We start from the raw sequence: 6,000 nt of genomic DNA, 5'->3' as shown, positions 1-6,000 counted from the left end.
TTCTTCCTCTTCTTCCCCTTCTTCCTCTTCCTCTTCTTCCTCTTCTTCCCCTTCTTCCTCTTCTTCCCCTTCTTCCTCTTCCTCTTCTTCCTCTTCTTCCTCTTCTTCCCCTTCTTCCTCTTCCTCTTCTTCCTCTATCTTTTCTTCCTCTTCCTCTTCTCCCTCTTCTTCCTCTTCCTCTTTTATTCTTCTTCCTCTTCCTCTTTCTCCTCTTCTTCCTCGTCCTCTTCGTTTCTTCTCCCCTTGTTCTTCCTTTTCTTCTTTCTTTTCGTCTTTTTCCTTCTCTTTCCCTTTTTGTCTTATTATTTTTCTTCTTCCTATTCTTCTTCCTCTTCGTCTTCCTCCTCCTTTTCTTCCTATTGTTCTCCTCCTTATTCATCCTCTTCATCTTCTTCTTCTTCCCCTTCTTCGTCTTCTTCCTCCTCTTCTCCCTGTTTTTCTTTCGTCTTATTCTTCCTCTTTTCCCTCCTCTTCATGGTCTTCGTCTTTTTCATCGTTTCCCTCTCCCTCTTCCTCTTCCTCTTTGCGTTCTTCATTTTTTCCCCCGTCCACTTCTTCCTCTTCTTCTTCTTCCCCTTTTTCTTCTTTTGGGCCCTTGATCACCGAAAGGGTAACTTGGAGACGAATGGAATACCCTGAATAGCCAACATACCAAAAGTGTCTTATGTACCATGAGGTACCGTGAGGTGCCGAAGGGGTTAAGAATGATCAATAAATACCTTCAAAGGTTAACCCACTCAGGAGTCGGGGATTTAGCCTCGGCTGAATAGAATCCTCTGGCGTTGACCAGAATAAGCCATAAATAATTGAGTATAAGTAACAGATATAAATAAGACTATAAACATGCATAAAAATATAACTGTAAATACAAATATAGATATAAATATGAAATATTAAGTATGAATACAAATATAAATGTAAATACAAATGTAGATATAAATACACACACACACACACACACACACACACACACACACACACACACACACACACACACACACACACACACACACACACACACACACACACACACACACACACACTATATAGATATATATATATATATAATATAGATCTAAACAATAAATATGAATGTAATTGTAAATATGATAAAGTAAAATGAGTGTAAATGAGGTCGCATTAATTCCACGCACCCTGGATTCTATCCGGATAGTCCGACTATCCAATAATGTAGATGATGAAAGATTAGATATGATCCAGTATAAAAGGGATTAATTGGGATACTGCATGTCCTCTACATCATTGTTTCTCAACCTTTCAACCTCTCTGGATCCCTTATATAATTATATATCGACTTATATATGCAGGGATAGAAACATATATTATACAAAACGTTGTCTTATATCAACTCATATCGTCTTATATCGACTCGTATACTCAAAGGACCCCTTAGATAGGGTACATTCACTTTTTCTATGCATTTAGTGATAGAGGCACTTTAAGATACTATACAAATCATCGCCACATTCTGGGAGATGCATCTAACCAGGGGGGGAAAGTAAACATTTCAACTAAGATATATTGTGTAAATGTGAATTATATAAAAAAATACGACAGGATTAATTGTAACATTGAAATCCCCGCCTTACGGACCCCTTTGTTAGTCTTCTGCAGACTCCCCTTAGGAGTCCTGTGGTCATCTTGGTAGGTTTCTGCGGACCACCCTTAGGAGTCCTGTGGACCACTTGGTAGGCTTATGAGGCCCCATATTGGACCGTGGGGCCCTTTGTAGGTTTCTGCAGACCACCCTTAGGAGTCCTGAGGTCCCCTTGGTAGGTTTCTGCGGACTCCCCTTAGGAGTCCTGTGGACCCCTTGGTAGGTTTCTGAGGCCCCATAGGGGACCGTGGGGCCCTTAGTAGCCTTCTGCGGACCCCCCTTAGGAGTCCTGTGGACCCTTTGTTAGGTTTCTGAGGTCCCATAGGGGACCGTGGGGCCCTTGGTAGTCTTCTGCGGACCCCCCTTAGGATTCCTGTGGACCCCTTGGTAGGTTTCTGAGGCTCCATAGGGGACCGTGGGGCCCTTGGTAGGTTTCTGCGGACCCCCCTTAGGAGTCCTTTGGACCTCAGATTGAGAAACACTGTTCTACGCATTCTCACATGTGCCATGGTGGTGAATAAGAGAGTTTGAGTTGAAGGAAGAGTACGTATGGGCACTGAATCACCTCTGTAGGTCCTAGCGCTTGGGCTTTGCCTTAAATACCATAATCCAATCCAATCTCGGTATGGAAGGGTTGGAGAGATGAGCAATGGTATTTGGTACTTCGTCGCCGATAACCAGCGCTTCTGTCCTTGGGAACAGAATTGGTTAAGTCATAGAGAAGGTGGTCAAGGAGAGGTTTTTAAGGAACATTAGAACACAAGAATGAAGGAGACTGCAAGAGACCATAAGGCCTACACTAGGTAGTTCCATGTCCATTACCACCTGTCCTACCCATCCATAAAGCTGTCTAACCGTTTCTTAAAACAAGTGATAGTTTCGGCGCTCACTACATGGTTACTAAGTCTATTCCATTCGTTGACTACCCTATTAGTAAACCAATTTTTGCCTATTTCCTTCGTACAAGCCGGATACTCCCTGGCCGAGCGGATTAGAGCGTCGCTTCTTGCGACAGAGGTCAAGGTGACAGCAGTTCGAACCCTACCGCGAGCGAGTTGGACCAAGGGCATGGTTCATTAAATTCCACGTCACAAGTCCTGAGTAAGGGACACCGGCCTAGCCTTCTGATAAGGTGAGGTCGCGACGTTAAACCTAATCATCAGTAGAAGCTAAAGAAGTGATCGGCGTTCTTTATATATTATTATCATTATTATTAGTCTCCCCTAATAAAGAAATGATGCGTGGATCTGGTCCGTAGGAGTGTCCCCAACATCCCTAAAATATACGAGGATGAAGAATGGTGCGTACGCCGATGCGTCATCCAAGGAATTCGGTCCCCGCCCTTCACTGATTGATTGATTGACTGATTGAGTGATTGATTGATTGGTACTCTGCAATGAGATCCTCAGTTGCATCCATCCTCATCGGAGGTGGCTTCTATGTAAATATTTATTCTGGAGTGTGTTTGTGTGTGTCTGTCTGTCTGTCTGTGCAAATTGTGTGTGCGTGTGTCTGTGTCTGTCTGTCTGTCTGTCTGTGTAAATTGTATGTGTACTTGTGTCTATGTGTAAATGTGTGTTTGTGTGTGTGCTTGTGTCTATGTGTCTGCCTGTGTGTAAATGTGTGTTTGTGTGTGTACACGTGTCTGTCTGTGTAAATGTGTGTGTGTGTGTGTGTGTGTGTGTGTGTGTGTGTGTGTGTGTGTGTGCGCGCAAACATGCATTGCAAACGTGTTCGTAAAGTTTCTTCGAGTTTACAGACATATTTTAAATCGATTCGTAAAGTTCTACATAAGTTTCGGAATCTTCAAGCTGATGAAAATAGTCTGTATTTAGCCAGAACAAATAATTCAAGTGGGCCAATAATTACCCAGACTACCCAAGAGCTTCTTATTTATTCATTTATTCATTTATTTATTTATCTACTTATATATTTATTTATTTGTGTTTATATGTATGTTTATTTGTATGCTTGTTGGTTATTTTCCAACTCTCGGATCAGAATTCTTTTAAGCGTGATAAAATCAGTTGCCGGTAGACAGAATGTGGTGCGTTACCCTTTCTCCTCCGAAAGTGATGATCGTTTGTGGCTGAATGGAAGGGCTGATCGAGGTTGGTCATTAAGATTTAATACTATTTCTATATCATCATCATCATTACGGTTATCATTATTAATATTGTCATTATAATCATTATTATTGTAATTTCTGTTATTACTTATTCATTTGTTTACTTATCTTCTATTATTATTTTTTTTTGTATATTATTTATTTATTTTAAATTTACAAGCCCACCGGCTGCGCCGGCCCAGCTACGCCGGGGGCCTTGGCCTGCGGCGCTGCGCCATAGGCGCGGGCGCTGCGCGCCCTGGGCTACGCCCCTTTTTTGGAAAATAAAGAGTTCTTCTTCGAGTTCTTCTTCGAGTTCTTCGAGTTCTTCTTCGAGTTCTTCGAGTTCTTTTTCGAGTTCTTCGAGTTCTTGGAGTTCTTCGAGTTCTTCTTCGAGTTCTTCTTCGAGTTCTTCTTCGAGTTCTTCTTCGAGTTCTTCATCGAGTTCTTCGAGTTCTTCTTCGAGTTCTTCGAGTTCTTCTTCTTCGAGTTCTCCTTCTTCTTCGAGTTCTTCTTCTTCGAGTTCTCCTTCTTCTTCGAGTTCTTCTTCTTCGAGTTCTTCTTCGAGTTTTTCTATTTCGAGTTCTTCGAGTTCTTCTTTTTCGAGTTCTTCGAGTTCTTCTTTTTCGAGTTCTTCGAGTTCTTCTTTTTCGAGTTCTTCGAGTTCTTCGAGTTCTTCCTCTTCGAGTTTTTCGATTTCTTCTTCGAGTTCTACTTCTTCGAGTTCTTCGAGTTCTTCTTCTTCCTCTTCTTCGAGTTCTTCGAGTTCTTCTTCTTCTTCTTCTTCTTCTTCTTCTTCTTCTTCTTCTTCTTCTTCTTCTTCTTCTTCTTCTTCTTCTTCTTCTTCTTCTTCTTCTTCTTCTTCTTCTTCTAAGAAGGACACTGGGTTCGTTGGAACATTTAAGGGTGATTAGAGAAAAACATATACGAAAAACACCTATAGCGGGGGTGTCCCGCTTTTCGTAGTGTGCGCGACCGAAACGGGAAACGAATCAAAAACGGGTCAAGGTTTAAAAATTATATTATTGATATATGTTTTTGCAGCCCCATCACTAATGACCAGTTTTAATCCATACGGAAGTAGTCACTGACCATCACTACCAGTACCTTTACCAATACCGTTACCAAGACCAGTGCCACTACCACCACTTCCACCACAACCACCACTTCCACCACCATCTCCACCACTAATTCCGCTATCAACTCCATCACCATCTCCATTGCCACCACCTACACCACTACCACCTCCACTACCACCACCTTCACCACTCCCACGTCCACCACCAACTCCACTATCACCACCAATTCCACTACCGCCTCCACCACTACCACCACCAACTCCATTCCCACGCCCACTAGTACCACCACCAATTCCACTCCCACGCCCACTAGTACCACCGCCAACTGCACAACCACCATCAACTTCACCACTACCACCAACTTCAACTCCACCACTAGCACCAACTGCACTACCACATTCACCATCACCAAATCCACCACCACCTCCAGCACCACCTCGACCTCCACCCCCAACCACCCCCACCCCTACCACCACCACGTCCACCACCACCTCAACAACCCCCCACCCCCACCACCCCCGCCTTTTACATGGAGCAGGACACGGCCATATGCGTCATGGCAGATATATGGTCAACCTGGGAGAAGGACCGCCCATTGATATGCAATTGCACAAGGATGCAAATAGCCCCTGATGGTCTTCGAGACATGGGCGATTGCAAGTGGCAGATCACTGTAGTGGAACAAGGTTGTCCTCCACTAGGGGGCCGGGTGGAGGGGGTGAGTGGGTGAGCATGAGGGGGCAAAGGTCGAGTGAGGTGGACTGGTGGAACAGTGGATTGTGCAGTGGGATTACCAGGGGGTGGAGTAATAGAAATGGGACTATGAGTCCCTTCCGTACACGTTTTTTTTTTTTTTTTAAACCGCCAAACTATTCCATTCATCTCCGTGGCACCCTTTTGGTACCAAAGGGGTTAACTCTACGTTGTTGTAATCCCTGGTTCCCAAGCTAGGGGGCGCCACCCCCCTCCAGGGACGCGTGAGGAAGATACAAGGGGGGACGAGCGTGAATTCATCTGCTCTAAAATCATTGTTTAATAAGAGTAATGAAATAATTCCAAGAACAAGTATCTGCCGTTAGTGCAAAGTTTAATTCTATTAGTCACCCCAACCCATTTTCAATTAAAATGAAAAAGACAAATAAAAATATATATAGCTTCATACAAGTACAAAAAAATGTGGGCGGCGTTCGAGTCTA

Source organism: Oratosquilla oratoria, chromosome 10, assembly GCF_046742065.1.
Source record: "Oratosquilla oratoria isolate Oo_2021 chromosome 10, ASM4674206v1, whole genome shotgun sequence".
In the NCBI taxonomy this organism is placed as follows: domain Eukaryota; kingdom Metazoa; phylum Arthropoda; class Malacostraca; order Stomatopoda; family Squillidae; genus Oratosquilla; species Oratosquilla oratoria.
The sequence above is the reverse complement of the archived record's forward strand: the minus strand, read 5'-3'. Positions refer to the sequence as shown.